At 38.7% G+C, this 19200-nt stretch overlaps 1 long non-coding RNA gene across 1 annotated transcript in view; it reads left to right on the forward strand.

Moving 5' to 3' along the window:
- Positions 1-7204: 7204 nt before the first annotated feature.
- The window catches only part of LOC105467595 (uncharacterized), a 28422-nt gene continuing 16426 nt past the window's right edge, over positions 7205-19200 (forward strand). Inside the window, exons 1-2 of the long non-coding RNA XR_011625338.1 lie at positions 7205-7286; positions 8214-8279. This is a non-coding gene — a long non-coding RNA (uncharacterized lncRNA). The remainder of the gene's footprint in view (positions 7287-8213; positions 8280-19200) is intronic.

Raw genomic sequence — 19200 nt, forward strand, 5'->3', positions numbered from 1 at the left:
TTTCTCTTTCTTCCATGCTTTGCCTTTAGTTGGAGTAGGCATTATAATTTCATCACTTTAGATCCCTAGTCTAGCACATAATCGTTGCCCCCAAAATATTTGCTATTATATGTAGTGGTTCAGAGGCTGGTCTTTGGGCATGTGATTGTGTAAATATTACATATATTTCTGTATTCTTTTCCTGAAGATACAAATAGAGAAAGATTCCTTTGACTTCTCTGATAGTTCATACTTATCATAAAAGTATTTTATGTCATAATCAGGCAATGCAGACATGAAAAGAGAAAGAGGTTTCTTTTTTTAAGTGGAAAGTAATAGTCTTTACACAAATTTTTTAAGAGAGTGGAAATATATGATGATTTTCACTAACAGTTTCCTATCAGTTAACTTGGGAGTTTAAATTACTTTTCGGAAATTTTCTAACTATATTACCATATTACAGTTTATAAAATAATCAGTTTTATTGCTTTCATCATGTTGTTTATATGCTGATAGAGAAATATACAGACAGCTGAAGTGTCTATAATTTATGAGCAATTGCAATTTCCTTAAATTTATTGAACTTTTTACCTGGGCTTTTAAAACTGGTTTTGGACGTGAACGATACACACAGCAGGCTAATATTTTGTGCTCTGATCCACTAGAATGTAACGGGAAATTGCTCTCTGACTCTTGCTAATTCATCAGGAATTAGAAGGTTAGCAGTAACTCATTAAACACAGAGTTGCCATTTGCAGCTCCCACATGTAAGACATCTGGCCTAGAACGAGAAAGACATCCACTCAGACTCCTGCCAACAGAATCACCTGTGACAGGAAACAATGAGGGTAGAGAGTTGGGGGAGATTCTTGGAACAGCCCTCAGTTTCTCCACTGGAAGTAAGAGAAACTTGGGATGTTGCCAGGTTTTCTACAGTCTAGAGTGGATGGTGGGTAGGTGTTCTCAGGTCATTTGTGAAAAGTTCTATCTGTAGATTAATGTCCTGTAGATAGGTGACTGACATTTTTCAAAGTTCCCTGAGCCCTGTAACAGAGCTCTTTTTTTTTTTTAATGTTAATGACTAGACATCTTCTCACCTCTAATAATCAGGAAATAACTGCTATACTTGGACTATTCTTTTGTCAAAGGGTAGCCCTGTTGAAACAAAAATAACATGAGATTTGGAAATGGCCATTTGTGGACTCACATACTATGTCTATTATCACCTGCTACTGGCTCTTGGATAATCTACTTAATCTTCCTGAAGGAGAAAGGATACAAACACCTGGTTTTGAAGACATTTAATGGATGAAATTAGGTTATGTATCTGAGGAGCATAGTGCAGTGCCTTGCTAATCAGTGTAGGTACCTTGATTTTTATTTTATGTATTATTTATTTCACCTGTGTAGAGTACTTTTCTTCAGCACAGGATGGGATAACTTTCTCATGTAGATTTTTTTCTCACGTATCTTTTCAGGACTTTGACAACTTACTGGACACTACTACTGCCTTGCATCTCTTATTGGATAGCTTCTTTGAATTTTTTTTCTTGATTCTCTTAATGTTTTTTGGTATCTCTCTCCTTATCTTCGCATGCCCAGTGGACCCAAGAACCTGGCCAGTGTTTAACTAATGAAATGAAGATGCCAAATGGGAGCAAGAGTTCTACCATGTGCCAGTTGTGTGCACTTGAACTTGACTTCTCTCACATCTACATTAGCTATTTTGTTCTTATCCTTAGCTTAGACTCCTACCAAGCTAGGTAGAGTTGCCAGTTGGCCTGATTCTAGTCAGCCTGTCTTCAAGTTCACTTCTTCTATAATCCAGGCTACTATGCCAATGCACCCATGCACTCAGCTGGCCACGACAGTGATTACACATTGCAAAGCCACTTCTCAGTTCAACTCCAATTCTCGCATTGATTCTGTTTCTGCTTCACTACCAACTGTTGGCCTAACTATTTGTATTTTCCAGTTGTAACTAATCTTTCATTTTCTAACTCTCAGCTTATGCCTTAAGGACCCTGGCTTGAATATGACCCACCAGCTCTTTCCAGAAATATATCCCGTTCCTGGGTCTGGAAACTAGGCAATATCAAGTAGAACTTTAGATACCAGCTCAGCCTCATATTTGCTGTATGAACTTTCCCTTGGTGTTCATGACAGGATGACTTGATCTCTACAGGTCACATGTGATGGTTAATTTTATCAGCTTGGCTAGGCCATGGTACCCAGATATCTAGTCAAACACTATTCTGGATGTTCCTGTGAAGGTGATTTTGGGGTGGAATTAATATTCAAATCGATGGAGTTTGAGAAAAGCAGATTATCTCCATAATATAGATGAGCTTCATTTCATCAATTGAGGACCTTAAGAGAAAGGACTGCTCTTCTCAAAGACGAGTGAATTCTTTCTTCAAACTTGAGTGCAACTCTCCCTCCACCCCCTCTTACCTTCCTTCTTATTTGTTCTGTTTCTCTGGAGACCTCTGGGTAATACTCTAAGTTTCTTCTTCTTGGTGAAATGGGAATAATATTTGTACCTAATTTCTAGGTTTATGATGACAATGAAGGAACCTAGCTTAGTACTTGACACAAAATAAGTGCCTAATAAATGCCAGTTACTCTTCTAATCATGATTTACCAGTTCCTTTCATAACTCACTGTCTTGAATCATGATTTTGCTCCATTCTCAATGGTGCCATGGTTGCCACTCTCAATGACTTCATCTGGAAAACTTCTAGGATTCAGTCTAAATCCTACCTCTCCTGTGAAGCCAGCCTGAATGTCCCTCAGGCAGTTATCTATATATATAGTCCAAGGCTACAACTTATTAAACTATCATTTATTTATTTAAATATAACCTTCAAGAAGAGGTTTCCTCAAATGCTGATGATGTTTGATTATCAATAAATACTCACTGAATGATTATTATGTCTATACTAATTGTATTAGGAAAGGGAGCTTTTTGTGAAACCCCTGTTTCTGTGTGGTAGGTAGGGAGATTCATTGATTCATGAAATATTTATGAAGAGTCTGCTGTGGGCAAGGAGAGTGTCATTTTGTTTTAGCTTCAGTTCTCAGGAGGCATATGATTTATTGATGGAAGTAGTATGGATACACAAGTAAGTGAGCCTTAGAGTAAAATCTTCCATTTGGAAGGCATGAGAAGATGATATTGAAATCTGGAGGGGGAAGTGATTCTTTCTGCCTGGGTGAATTCGAGAACAAGCTCTCATAGGAAATAACATACATAAGTTTAACCTTAAAGAAAAGGCAAGAATTGAACCAATGTAAGCGTAGAGAATAGTCCTTTCAGGTAAAAAAACAAAAACAGAAGTCAGTGTGTGGCGGCTCATGCCTATAATTCCAGCACTTTGGGAAGCTGAGTGGGAGGACAGCAGCCTAGGCAACAGAGCAAGACCCCATCCTTACAAAAAATAGAAAAATTAACCAGATGTGGTGGCATGCACCTGTAGTCCCAGCTACTTGAAAAGCTGAGATGGAAAAATCACTTGAGCCCAGGCATTTGAGGTTGCAGTGAGCTATGATTGCAACACTGCACTTCATCTTGGGCAGCAGAGTGAGACTGTGTGGGTTAGTCAGGGTTCTCTAGAGGGACAGGATTAATAGGATAGATGTATATATGAAAGGGAGTTCACTAAGGAGTGTTGACTCACACGATCACAAGGCGAAGTCCCACAATAGACCATGTGCAAGCTGAGGAGCAGGGAAGCCAGTCCAAGTCCAAAAACCTCAAAAGTAGGGAAGCCAACAGTGCAGCCTTCAGTCTGTGGCCAAAGGCCCAAGAGCCGCTGGAAAACCACTGTGTAGGTCCAAGAGTCCAAAAGCTGAAGAACTTGGAGTCTGATATTCAAGGACAGGAAGCATCCAGCACAGGAGAAAGATGGAGGTAATAAGACTCAGCCAATCTAGCACTTCTACATTCTTCTGTCTGCTTTTATCCTAGCCGGGCTGGGAGCTAATTAGATGGTGCCCACCCAGTTTGAGGGTGGGTCCGCCTCTCCCAGTCCACTGACTCAAATGTTAATCTCCTTTGGCAACACCCTCACAGACACACCCACGAATAATACTTTGCATCCTTCAATCCAATCAAGTTGACACTCATTAATAACCATCACACTGTATCTTAAAGAAGAGAAAAGGAAAAGAAAGAACGAATGAATGAAAGAAAGAAAGAAAGAAAGAAAGAAAGAAAGAAAGAGAGAAAGAGAGAAAGAAAGAAAGAAAAGAAAGAAGGAAAGAAGAAAGAAAGGAAGAAGGAAAAAAGAAAGGGAAAGAAAGAAAGAAGAAAGGAAGAAGAAAAAAGAAAGAAGGAAGGAAGGAACGAAGAAAGAAAGAAAGAAAGAAAGAAAGAAAGAAAGAAAGAAAGAAAAGAAAGAAAGAGAGAGAGAAACACAGGTAACATACACAGCCTACGTGTGAAGAATAATAAGCAAGCTGCATTGGCTGTAGGTTAAGGGAGAGGATGGAAGCAGCAGGAGAATTTGGATGGAAAAGCTGAGGACCACTTTATCAGAGCTGTAAGTACTACAGTCTAAGCCTAAGGAGTTGAAACTTCATTCAGTGGGCAGAGAAGACTCACTGAAGGTGTTTTAGCAGATTTCCTAAGTGGTTGATAAGTGTTTCATAGATGTTGGATACTCTACTTTTTTTTTTTTTTTTTTTGAGACAAAGTTTTGCTCTGTTACCCAGGCTGGAGTGCAATGGCACGATCTCAGCTCACTGCAACCTCTGCCACCCAGGTTCAAGCAATCCTCCTGCCTCAGCTTCCTGAGTAGTGGGGATTACAGGTCCATGCCACCACACCTGGCTAATTTTTTACATTTTTAGTAGGAATGGCGTTTCACCATGTTGGTCATGCTGGTCTCGAACTCCTGACCTCGTCATCTGCCCACCTGGGCCTCCTAAAGGGCTGAGATTACAGGCATGAGCCACCACACCTGGCCGGATACTCATACTTTTAATAGGAACCTTGTCATCTTGGAAGATGTGAGTAAAGAAGTTGCTATGAATTGGGAAACAATGGCAGTGGGTTTGACTGAAGAGTTTGAAGTAGAGAGCTGTTTTGCCACATCATGAATGAGATGCAAAAGAAACAGGAAAAACACATTTTGTTCAAGGCCGCCAAAAAAGAAAGAGAAAGAAAGAAAGAAGAAAAGAAGAAGAAAAAAGAAAGAAAGAAAGAAACTGGCCTCAGGAACAGTATTTAACACATGGAGCACTTACGAGACAGGCACTGTTCAAGGACTATCTAGGTATCAACTCATTTTTCCTAAGAAATAAAGATTTTATTATCCCCCTTTTTACAGACGAAGAAATGAAGACAACAGAGAAGTTAAGTAAGTTACCCGAGATTACACAGCAGGAAAATGACAGAACTTCCTCATGGTACCGCTTTGCGCGTCGCCAGGCAAGACACTGACTAGCATGCAGCTAGATCTCTTCTCTTTAAACACTGCTGCTTTAAAATAGGATAGATTAGATGGGATGAAACATACATCATTTTTCCTTCCTTTTTTTTTTTTTTTTTAAATACCTCTGGGTTGAAAACACCTTTCTTTCCTCCTCTAAGTAGCACACTTCAGAAGTATGTTGGAAGCTATAGAGACAAGTTAAACACGAACAATTGTTCCACCAAGGGAAAAGTGCCTGCCTGCAATTCTTTACAATCCTCCAGCAAGCCATCCTGAACAGGTGAATGACTCCATAGTGCAAAGGAGCTGAACAATTCTTTCCATGCATCTCTCATTCTGGAATTCAGAAGAGAATTCAGTATGTCTTGCTAGGTTATTACAAAAGGAACCTGCTATGGCCTAACTCATTATATGGCGCCTGATACCAGATTTTAAACACAGTGAAACAAAATAACGTATATCTTTATTTTTCCTGACACAAAACCTTTTCTTGCTTTCTACTGTGACATGAGGTTGTAGTCATCTGATATTGAGACCCTATCCCATCATGTATGGCTGGCTTGGGCCCAGAGGAAATCAAGTGCTGAATTTGAATAATTTGGAATATGGGATAGGTAGTTTTACAACAAAGGAAGTTCAATTTTTATTTTTGTTTTCTTAAAGAAGCCGTGTTCCCTCCCACCGTTCAGTATAAAATTAATTTTCTATTTCCAATAGTTTCTCTTGATGAGGATGCATCTTAGTTCATACATGTTGTGCACAAACAAAACATTATAATGATGTCATTCTGCACTGCAGCTTTTCTTCCTTTCTTCTTTCATTTATTCACTATTTATTTAAGGCCTAATGTATGTCATTTGCTGCACTCTGATGGACGAGTGAAAATTCATATACATTAAAGAGATGGTCTCTGCCTTGACGGAGTTTAAGTCCCCTAAAGGAAAAAGTCATATGGGTGTGTTTTAACACAAAAAACAGTATGATGCTGTTTCACAGGAAAAAAGTAGTTTTTTGGAAGCAGGTAGAAGTTAGGTAGCACTAGGGTATTATAAAGTAAAAGGAGCGTTTCTCTGTCTCAAAGTGAGCTAAACAGTTAGCCAGGTCAGGGGTGTATCCCTCCAAGGGAAGACCTTGAAACTTTCTCTGAGCACTTGGTGTGCACGGCCCTGTTTACAAAGACTTCATTTCCCTTCATCTCTTCCAACATTGTCTTCACCCCTGGCTACCTTTCTAACAGCCCAACAAGTTGTGACACTTGCAATCTGCTGAGTAAGGACAAGGCTTAAATCAGATGCAAATTTCTTAATGCTTCCTTTCCACCTACTAACATTTGCCATTTATATGCAAATGTTAGCCTACTCTCTGTTCTCATTGTCCCTCATCTGTCCCTCCAACTTTGCCCTAATCTGGCTTTAGATAATGAAGGCCTTCGAGTTTGTTAAATCTGGATCCACATTTAACTGTCCACTCGGTAACTCAAAAACCAAATGTCTCGGATCATAATTCTTCAGGAAATCACTCTCTGTAAAAATATATATCAGAGTCTGGGTGATAATGTAATCACAAACTAAGGGTGTTAGTTAAAGTTCTTAAAGGTGAATTTTCTGGCTGTATTCCCACCTCCATGAAAGATAATCATTGTTTTCAAAATCTCCAGTTTAGCAATCTAATGCCTTTGGCAGGAATGCACTAATGTATCAGGAACAGGCTTGTTTAACACATAGAAAACCCAATCAGGACACTTCACTAATATATGCGTCTGCATCGATTTTTGTGTTTTTCTTAAAGGCTTATTTCTGATGAAATCTGTCCTATCGGCTCCACTCCTGGGATAGAAGCTGAGCTCTGCATTCTTCCCAGCAGCTCAGGGTGAAATAAACGCTTGTCTAATGCTGCATGGCTCAATGCCCCTGTGTCATATCTATGCATGCCATAAAAGCAGTGATAAACATGATATATTTTTATGACTCTGAATGCTCTATGTGTCAATAAAATATTTTTTAAACTGGATGAAGGCTGCAGTGAACCTGCCTCCCTACTGAAGCACTGAGTCCCAGTATCTCCGGCTTGATTCTGCCCGGATGGCAGAATCATCAATCGTCTGTGATGAAATTAGGTGTCTAGTGCTTGTGGCATATGCAATGCTTTAGTCCTAATGGCCTAAGGGTTTTTTTCTCTGATACACATAGAGAAACGTTTCCCTTGCTTCTTGTTGGGGAAATGGATCGCAGCTATAATCGACCAGATGAGCTAAATGACCTTTCCTTATTTGAAATGCCCTGGGATTTTACAAGAGGAAAAGATCCATATATGCAAGAGAAACTGCAGTGTAAACTTTTCAACCACACTTTAATAGGCCGCTTTAAAAATATAATTTAAATGTGGAGGAGCTCCTTTACAGAATACTTCCATTGACCGAAGACAAGATGCCTTTCAAACTTTGGGGGAGCAGCATTGTTTATCGTGTTGCAAACTATAAATGAATGATACTGCTAATCGTATTACTTATGTCTACACAGTGCTTTCTCTTTGCTAAAGCATTTTATGTTTAGTTCTCATAATAACATTTAGAAGAATGAGTTATGTCTTATTCCATTTGATAGTACATAGAGCTTAAGAAACTTTACACAGAACAAATAATAGCACTGGGGCCAGAGCACGTTAGAATGGATTAGATCCGGATGAGTTCCTCAACGATTCCCAGTAGGAGTGTCAGCCATTCTATAATGAAAGTATTTTGAATACAAGACAATGAGTAAAAAGCATACTTTAAATGATGCTTTTGTCTGTTCACAGATAAAGGTCAAGGACAAACATCAAGTCATGCTTTGAAAAGAGGAGAACATGTTCATTTCTAAACTTGTGAGTTTCCCAAATAGGCTGAATAAGAACACTTTTCTGCCCTTGAATATAAAGCGTGCATGTTTTATATTTTCCTTAGTTAACTCTATATCTGAGTTTTATTATTTGGGAATTAATGTTGTTTAATTTTGTTTTATTATCATTGGAGATAGGTAAGTGGCTGTGAAAGGAATTAATATTCATCTGCTATTTATTGTCACTGGTACTGGTATATGATTCTAGGTCCTACATAGTCTAGGTAAGGTGCATCTATTAACAAACAGCTCACATTCTCCTAACAACTTCGTAAGTTGACCTGCTTTCCAATTTTCCAATTCATATCGCAGAGGAAAAGAAAAACTTCCAGCTCCTTGTGATATTGCTCATTAGCATAGGGCTGTACATTGTGAATCTCCCCAGAATTGCTGATATTTACATACCGATTCGACATGCATTAGAATTTTAAGGGTCGGTGCTCTAAAATGTTAGCCCATTGAGCACATGAACTGGAATCAGATGCATAATGTTAACATTGCTTTCCCGTTCAATTACATAGCGTTTTGGTCAAAAGTTAAGTTGACACATTTCTGCCAATTCCCTTTTTTTTTATGATAGCCAAATGTCAAGTACATTGCAAGTGAACATTGGCATATGACAGATCGATAAGAAATCAATGTTAATAAGGCCTTTATGGAGGTCCAGATTACACACTCAGATAAGAACAAATGAAATTTTGCAAGAAATCAGGTCAGGGCAGATTCCAGGTTCTGGCTCTTCTATTTCTCTTAGATAAAATGCTGCTTTCATCCTACTGTGTGATAGCAAAGCAGCTGAGCAATGATAACATCCATTGCACAAGTGTGCCTAAACTCCTCAACATTGTGATATAGTTAATGTCATTTACAGATGTACTCTAACACAAATTTACTTCACTTCTTTATTGACAACAAATTCCAAGCATAGAGGAATCAAATAACTTGACTCCCTCAAAGCTGGTCATAAATGTGTCAGATCAGCAATACAATCATGGCTCGTTAATTATAGAACTAAAGTCTTTTCAATTTTTGGCCTCTAATCTTTCATAATAGAATCTTGACACTTCTCACCTGAGAGTGTTGAAGAAAAACCAGAGCTGGATAGTTAAATAAAATAAAAACAGATTTTATTCAGAAAACAACAACAACATAAACCTATTGTAATGGAAAAAAGGGTATCAAGATAGATAGACTCAAACTTAATTCTAAATACAACAAGAAATGTATAGCCAGGAACGAGAGTAAGGATCTGGCGAATTGAAAATTATTAAAAGATTGTATCAGACATAAGGAGAGATTCTGCCTAAATCCACCTAACAGGACTCTTGCTGAAGGCAGGCCAAGGTAATCACACATCACCTGGGGGATGGTGGAGGATGAGGAACCCAATCAGACATTGAGGGTGATCAGATATTAAGGGTGGGGATGGGTCTTGCTGAACCCACTTACTAGGATGCACTCTTGGCACAGCTGGACTCTATAAAAAAGAACAAAGGAGCTCAAGTGTTGGCCCAGTCAAAGAGTGAGCTCCGAGGAGCCTGGTCAAAGTTTGGTCAAGGAAAGGATCTTGTCACCAGAAATTTACACAGTTTCTTCAAAGTAACAGATAGATCATTAAATTGAAGAAAAGTCTTAAGGTCTGGCATATACTGGAAAGTCCCTAATTACAAACTTGATGAAATCATTTGATTTCTCTGAGACTCTTGCCTCAGATAATGGAAGTAAAATATTTAGCACAGTGCATACCGTATTAGCATTTGTGGCATACGTTAAGTGTTCAAGATATGATAGCAGCTATTGTTGATTTGCTTCTCTTTAATCATCACCAACATGAACGTTGGTAAGATTATGAACTTTTCTGTCAGAGACCAGGATTCACATATTAACTCTATAATTTCTGTCGGTGACTCAAAAAATCATTTCTTCACTCAGAATCTTTGTGTCTCTATAAATTGTGGATAACAAAATTATCTAGGAGCAAAATTACAGAGCTAGCATAGGTATAGTATGAATTATATATGAAATATTCATTAGAAATTAAAGTCATAATATTTATTATATAACAATATAAACTTATAAATATATACACTATAACATGTAATTTGTATATTTAAATTAAGTTTATTATCTATCATCAATATCATATTATTTATTATTTTTATTCTTATTCATATTTATGAATAGACACATTTAATGATGTATTTCTGCCAACGACGATTTCTACTTTTACTTTACTACAGAGCGTTCAGCGAAATGATTATAGCAACAAATCTTCACCAAAAAAGGAATAAAGAAAAGAGAAGATTTAAGAATTAAAAAAAACAGTGGTTAATGAGCAACAGATTTAAAAAAGGAAATGACTTTCTAAGAAGGTTTACTACCTCTGTGTAATCCCTCCTTAACTACATTGTATTCTTAATTCTATCTTCTTCATGGAGTAAACAAAAATTCTAATGGTTCCCTATTCAGTTATTAAGAAAACAAGAATGTAACATTCTTTTTCCTTCTCATTGACACCCACCACCATGGAAACCACTGGGAATATTAGAAAAGGGGCAGTACTATGAACCATTCATTACATCTGCATTTCTTTTCTTTTTTTTTTTTTTTTGAGATGGAGTCTCGCTCTGTCGCCCAGGCTGGAGTGCAGTGGCGCGATCTCGGCTCACTGCAAGCTCCGCCTCCCGGGTTCACGCCATTCTCCTGCCTCAGCCTCCCGAGTAGCTGGGACTACAGGCGCCCACAACCGCGCCCGGCTAAGTTTTTGTATTTTTAGTAGAGACGGGGTTTCACCGTGGTCTCGATCTCCTGACCTTGTGATCCGCCCGCCTCGGCCTCCCAAAGCGCTGGGATTACAGGCGTGAGCCACCGAGCCCGGCCTACATCTGCATTTCTATGGTTTAGTTCTTTCTTTTCTTTTCTTTTTTTTTTTCAAATTCTTGCTGTCTTTTTGGTTTACACTAGCTGGTGATAAGGACACTTTGATACTTACTTCAGAAACTGTTTCTCAAAATATCTGTAGTAGTATTTCTGGCTGATTTTTTTTTTCTTTTTTATTATACTTTAAGTTCTAGGGTACCTGTGCACAACGTGCAGGTTTGTTACATATGCATACATGTGCCATGTTGGTGTGCTGCACCCATTAACTCGTCATTTACATTAGGTATATCTCCTAATGCTATCCCTCCCCACTTTCCCCACCCCACAACAGGCCCCGGTGTGTGATGTTCCCCACCATGTGTCCAAGTGTTCTCACTGTTCAATTCCCACCTATGAGTGAGAACATTTCTGGCAGATTTTAAACTCAGTAGACAGTAAACCATTTTGGATTCGATGTATTTAACAGGTGTAAAAGCTCTGATTCTCCATCGAATAATACAGGAATTGATACACCATACCTGGCAGAATTGTGAGGCTCAAAAGAGACTATTTGCAGGATGTTTACAGTGTGATTTAACCAACTGGTTTTCACTTCATCCCAATGCTTTAGTGAAAATAATAGTAGAAAACATACATTGAACACTTATTCCGTGATGAAGACCTTACGAGTTTGGGACATTATAGAAAAACAGGTTCAGCTGGCATGGTGACTCACATCTGTAATCCCAGCATTTTGGGAGGCCGAGGCGGGCAGATCACCTGAGGTCAGGAGTTCGAGATCAGCCTGACCAACATGGTGAAACTCCGTCTCTACTAAAAATACAAAAAACTAGCCAGGTGGAGCATGCCTGTAATCCCAGCTACTTGGAAGGCTGAGGCAGGAGAATTGCTTGAACCTGGGAGGCGGAGGTTGCAGTGAGCTGAGATGGCTCCATTGCACTCCAGCCTAGGCAACGAGAGCGAAATCCCATCTCAAAAAAAAAAAAAAAAAAAAAAAAAAAAAAAAAAAAAAAAAAAGAAAAGAAAAAAGAAAAGAAAAGAAAAAGGAAAAACAGAATCAAAAAGATTTGACAACATGTTGAACAACAAACATGTGGCTGGTGAAGAGTATAAGTCAATCATTTTTATAATGCATAGTATTACTTTACCTATCATTCTCATATTCCCAAAGCATAGAGACAGGGTGAGGTAGGTTACATAAACCTATAGAACAAATGCTTGAAAGACTGAGGATTTAAATTCAGGGCTCCTTAATCTTTACATTAAGGATTCTTGATTTGAGGATGGGGACAGAATTAGAGAGAAGACTGATTTTACATAATTTTATTTTTCTACTAGCTATGTAAGCACAAACTTCAGCATTCTCTCACCACTGATATTCCTCCCTGTTGTCTGCCTTGCAAACATATGGAATTGGCAATTAGTAGTTTACAGTCCTGATGTTTCACTTTTGCTGTCATCTGAGCTTTTTCTCAGCTTAGTAACTATAAAAACCTGCCAAGCCTATAACAAGCTTTGAAAGATGGAGCACAGCTCTTGGTGTAACAGCTGATGTGATGATCAAATCCATGGTCCCTGTGTGTGTGTCACCCTGCCTCCAGTCTGTTGCAGGACTTCTCTGAGTCTACAAGTTTAAGTTTGTTTGTACAATTTGGCAAAGCACCCTAGTCATTAAAATGGGCCATATTGTGTTTAAAAGATGTTGAAAGCTGCGTAAATGAATCAAGTTCTGTGTAGTAAAGAATTTGGCCTTGCTCAAAGAGAGGTCTGGCAATTGCCCTCAACTTCTAGGAGATCGTTTGGTGTCTGATAAAAGCACCTTTGTTTAGGGAAGGGGCTTGATGCACAGGAGCTCAGGGTGGAGCCCGTAAGACCTGATAATATTAGGAGGAGGCCTAACCACACCACAAAGAGCTCCTATGTGATTTAAAGTAGGGGCTTTGGATCATACAATATAATTCACCATGTGGGCAATCAATCAGTCAAGCCCATGTCATGGAACTCCAGTGAAATCTCTGCACATGGAAGCTCCAGAGTTTTTCTGGTTGGCAATACTCTTTAAATAGTGTCACACATCAATGTTGGGAAAATAATGTATCCTAATTCCATGGAGGAGGACAAGGGAATATTCATGTGTGAAGCCCTCTCAGACTCTAACCTAGGTGTCTCTTCCTTTGGCTGATTTTATTCTGTATTATTTTCCGTAATGCACTATAACTGTGAGTATAATAGACTTCAGTGAGGTCTGAGAATCCTTCTAGTAAATGGGTCATTTGAGGAACTTCCTGAACTTTCAGTTGGTGTCAAAAGTTAGGGTAGTCCTGCTGGCTGTGCCCTCAAACTTTTCGGTTTGGCTAATTGTGGTTAACAGCTTCTTTACAAAGAGAGAGAAAGAGACAAGAGAGAAAGAGAAAATAGAAAAACATCTGTCTTTGAACTTTCTTCATTATGTCCAAATCTTGGACAAGCTCTATGCTAATTATGTCAACTTGAACCACTTATTTCAACTCTCTGATTTTCCATCTAATAGTGTAGGAATTGATGCAACATACCTTGTAGGACTGTTGTGAAGATCAAAAGAGATGATTTATTAACAGGATATTTCCAGCATGATTTCTGATGCTGCTGCATAAACATTATGTTTATTGTTTGAAATTCAGGAAGGGCTCTTGGAAACACTCTTAGGGAAAAATCTGTTCTTGGTTAAGTGTGGTCATTTCAGGCATAGACCCCAAAGACCTACGGGAGAGTTACATGGAATGGAGGATATTTGAGTTGCAGGCAGTGAATAGTTAAATGTGAAGCAACTGCCCACTTCATATACCCATGCAGAGAAAATCAGGAATGATCTAGAGAATTGCTGTTTTAAATGTGGAGGCTGTGGATCTGACGACTAAAGTGACCTCATTTAGGAATCACAATCCAGTGAATCTAGGGAGCATTCAAGTTCAGAATATATATTTATTAAGAACTTTCGGCCGGGCACGGTGGCTCTCACCTGTAATCCTAGCACTTTGGGAAGCCAACACAGGCAGATCACTTGAGCCCGGGAGTTCGAGACCATCCTGGCCAACATGGTGAAACCCTACCTCTACTAAAAATACAAAAATTAACCAGGGATGGTGGCGTATGCCTGTAGCCCCAGCCACTTGGGAGGCTGAGGTGGGAGAATCACTTGAAGCCGGAAAGCAGAGGCTGCAGTGAGCTGAGATTGTGCCACTGCACTCCAGCCTGGGCAACAGAGTGAGACTCTGTCTCAAATATATATATATATGTGTGTGTGTGTGTGTGTGTGTGTGTGTGTATATATATATATACATATATTTTTTTAATGTGCTAGGCACTATTGTGGGAGCTGAGGAATTAGCCGTAAATGGACAAAATTCCTCTTTTTCATGGAGGTTGAGTTCTTTCAGGAAAAACAAAAAATAAATGAATAATTGTATAACAGAAATGTCAGTAATAATTGATATGCAAAAAAAAATAAAGCCGACCAAGAGGTTGGAGTGGAGGGGGTAGTGCTATTTGATAATAGGTGGTCAGAGAAAACTGAGACTACAGAGGGAACAAGATTCGTCAATATCTGTGGGAAGAATGTCCAAGACAGAGTGAAACCTAAGTGGAATGTTCCTGGCTATACTGGGAGCCATAGGAGACCAGCCTGGCTACAGCATTTAATTTTATCAGTATTCTCTAGTCAGTCACAAATTTTAATTTAATTATTGTATTGCCATGTAATATTTTAAAATTGGACAAAATATTTTTATCAGACCTTTGAAGTAATATATAGCTAAGATAAAACATTGTAAAGACAATGTAGTGAGACTTTTTAAGTGAACTGCTTAAAAGCATTACAAAAAGATGGTGAATAAAGTCCGCGTGCAGTGGCTCATGCCTGTAATCCCAACACTGTGGGAGGCTGAGGCAGGTGATTGACCTGAGGTCAGGAGTTCCAGACCAGCTTGGCCAACATGGTGAAACCCCATCTCTACTAAAAATACAAAGATTAGCTGGGTGTGGTGGCAGGTGCCTGTAATCCTAGCTACTAAAGAGACTGAGGCAGGAGAATTGCTTGAACCGGGACCCGGGAGGCAGAGGTAGCAGTGAGCCAAGATTGCGTCACTGCATTGCGGCCCAGGCAACAGATAGTGAAGACTCAAGAATCAACAGCCAGATTGGTGTATCAACAGCAGCAGTCTGGAAATGCTCCCTGAAACAATTAACTTCCATCTGAGGTCCTTAGAGAACCATTGAAAACCATTAGTAAAGGGATAGATGATTTCAATTTTGCTACTTGGAAAAAATCAAGTCAGGGCCTTCCCACACACCATGTACCAAAATATTTTTAAATAAGTTATTTACATATAAGATTGCAATCCATAAAAATGAGAATAAGGCATGAGTTAGGACTTAGCCAATCTTGGAGTAGAAAGTGGCTTGCAATATCTTTAGCTAAAATAAAAATTTTAAAAACACATTAAAATATAATACAGCCTGTCTCCCCAATTATTGGCAATAACTGTTTTTTACTCAAATAAGAAAACAAAATAGTTGAAGGGGAAGGAAAATTACTACATGGGGCACTTTTCTGATGTCTCAGCATTTCCCTGTTTTCGATTTTATTTATGTCCTAAGCATAAGTCTGTTGGTGTTATCTGAAATTTGCATTTTCACATACTAATGAGAAGTGTTAGTCATCACAATTCTTAAATTGAACATTACATGCAATCAATCTATTTTCAAATAACTTTTTAAAATTATACTTCCCCATATAAAAAAAAAAAAGTTTAGATAAGCTTCAGAAAATAATTATATTGCTTAGATACCTGTAGAAATTCTTTAGGAGTTGTGCACCTCGTCAGTCCTAATATTTCTAGAGACTGTGATAGAATACCCTTCCATGGAAGGAGACATTTGAAAACATTTGGATCCCACTTTTAAAGTAGGATGTTTTATTTTCCCCTCCATTTCACTCACAATCAGAAACATATGGAATGTTTTATTTGCAGGCTACAAAAACAAATCAAACGAGCAATCCTGTGTTGGAAAGAATTTATTCCTCCTGTGGAACAGGAGTCTAGCTCTGTGTCCAAACTTCCAAGCCCATTGCTTTCTCTCTACAGTCATCAAACTTAATAGCTGCTTCTGTGCCCTCTGTTGTTCCTTCTACTCTGGCAGTATTATAGGGCAGCCCTCGTTTTCCCTCCTGAGATTCATTATTCTGTCCTCTTCTTCAGCTTCATGGAAATATTTACCCGATTATTGTCAGTTTCTCCATCAGGATTGCTGACTGTGTGGTTATTCTGCTGATAAAGTTTCTTATCTCTTTCCTTGAGTCCCTTGATTCTCTACCTACAGGCAATTTCTTTCCATGTGTAAAGGCATTTTCTAGTTATGTGTACTGCTTGTTCTTGCATTGTTATAGAGAAATACCCGAGGCTGGGTAATTTAGAAAGAAAAGAGGTGTAATTGACTCACGGTTCTGCAGGCTGTACAGGAAGCATGATGCTGGCATCTGCTTGGCTTCTGGTGAGGTCTCAGGAAACTTACCGTCATGATGGAAGGTGAAGGGGAAGCAGGCTATGGCCAGAGCAGGAGGAAGAAAGAGAGAGGAGGTTGGAGGTGCCACACACTTTTAAACAACTAGATTTCCTGAGAACTCTATCATGAGAACAGCACCGGGGGATGGTGCTAAACCATACCCCCATGATCTAATCACCTCCCACCAGGCCCCACCTCCAGCACTGGGAATTACATTTCAACATGAGATTTGGGTGGGAATACAGATCCAAACTATATCACAATAGACACCTCATTCCTACAGTTTGTATGATAACCTTAGATACAGGCAAATGAGGGTGCATCTGTAGCCAGTCCCTCAGCATCTTCTCTCTCTCATACATAGTAAGAAGGTTGTATTAGTCAGAGTTCTCTAGAGGGACAGGACTAATAAGATAGATGTATATATGAAGGGGAGTTTATGAAGGAGTATTGATTTACACAATCACAAAGTGAAGTCTCACAATAGGCCGTCTGCAAACTGAGGAGCAAGGAAGCCCGTCTGAGTCCCAAAACTTCAAAAGTAGGGATGCTGAAAGTGCAGCCTTCAGACCGTAACTGAAGGCCTGAGAGCCCCTGGCAAACCACTGGTGTATTAGGTCCAAGAACCCAAAAGCTGAAGAACTTGGAGTTTGATGTTTCAAGGCAGGAAGCATCCAGCACAGGAGAAAGATGGAGGCCAGAAGACTTAACCAGTCTATTCCTTCCATGTTCTTCTGTCTGCTTTTATTCTAGCTGCACTGGCAGCCGATTAGATTGTGCACACCAAGATTGCAGGTGGGGCTGCCTCTCCCAATCCACTGACACAAATGTTAATCTCCTTTGGCAACATCCTCACAGACAGACCCAGGAATAATACTTGCATCTTTCAATCCAATCCAGTTGACATTCAATATTAACCATCACAAAGGTGCGAAAAGGATGTTAACTAGCTTGTTTCATCTTCTAATTGTCTTATCTTTCCCTATTGGAATATTTTCTGCAACAGGATATTATGATTTTATGGAAAGAAAAAACAGGAGCTGCTTTTTAGAATTGGACACAGAATTTGTTGCATTATTTTCTGCTAGTAGATTGGATCTTATCGGTGATTTTTGATGTGTTTTACAGCTTAAAACCTCTTTTGTAGCTGTTATTTTTCAGCTGTTCAACAATATTTGAATAACCTAAACTATTAGGTTTGTGACTAACCTGTTTTTTTCCCCATCTTCCCTTGGACCACTTCTCTTTAGTTTTCATTTCCACCTGAAGAATGTTAAGGCACTCCTAACATAGATGCTTTAGCTCCTGTCTCCATCTTGAGATTCTATTACAGTGACCCCAAAATACGTTCTTTGAAGGTAGAAAATGGTGATGGTAAACCACATAAAGGTGAATAAATATAGCACTTGTGAGACAGGTGAATTACAACATGAAATATCAGCAATTTGAGTCAGGGATTGCATCTTGTTCTAGACACCATCACATTGCATGTGCTGAACAAAAACATGTTTAATGAAACAATGCTTCACATGAGAAAAATGTGTAAATAACCAGATCCAAGTAAGAGTCTACAGAAGTTTGGTTTTTTAGGCCACAAAAATAAAATACACTTGTTTGCAAAAGAGTAATAAGTAGAAGTACTCAAGTATAGACATGTATGTAAATTTGCAGTATACAATTGAACGTGCAAAAATATGATGCATAAAGGGGCTTTTCCTAAGACATTAGAATTTCATTGCTTTTGGGTACTTCCAATTTTATGGCCAATTCCACCCATGCAGGTGTCAGAGTGAGGAAATAGTTGTATGGAATATGGTTTAAAGCCCTTTGGATTCGGTTCATATCAACCAGATCACTGGTCTTTCTCCTGCCATATGCTTGCCTTATATGGTACTTATAAAGAATGCTGACTGATTTTTTTTTCAGCATAAAAAGTTTTAATTTTTCCAAACAATTTTTTTCAAATGGCAAATGAACAGAAATTCAAAAGTTGCAAATTCACAGCTGCAGTCTGTGGGGAGAGAAAAACTTCACCCATCAAATCTGCAAAATATACCAGAACATAAAAAAAAAATCAATTGATTGGCAGATGTGGATATTTACATCTCTCTCTTTAATTGCTTAAAATCATCGAGTTGGGAGACTTCACTAAACTTGGCAGCAATTCAAGTTGAGTATAGCTCCTCTTTGGTAGGAGGCTGAGAAAACTGAAATGTGTATGATACCTTTAAAAAAGAGGATTAAAAAAAACAGGAGAGGTAATGAGGAAATTATAACCAGCAAAGCTGAAGAAGTTCAGAGTCATAGCCTGAGGGATATTAAGAGAGGAGCAAGTTCAAGGAAGCATAGAATTGTCATCATCGAATGCAGAGAAGTTAAATATCATAGACTAATCTAGGTTAATATATTTTAAAAAGTAATAGTTTAAAATTATTTTTGAACAATTACAATTGAGAATAGGGTTTTAAAAGAAGCGACATGATACT

The sequence above is a fragment of the Macaca nemestrina genome, chromosome 7 (genome assembly GCF_043159975.1).
Source record: "Macaca nemestrina isolate mMacNem1 chromosome 7, mMacNem.hap1, whole genome shotgun sequence".
Lineage (NCBI taxonomy): Eukaryota > Metazoa > Chordata > Mammalia > Primates > Cercopithecidae > Macaca > Macaca nemestrina.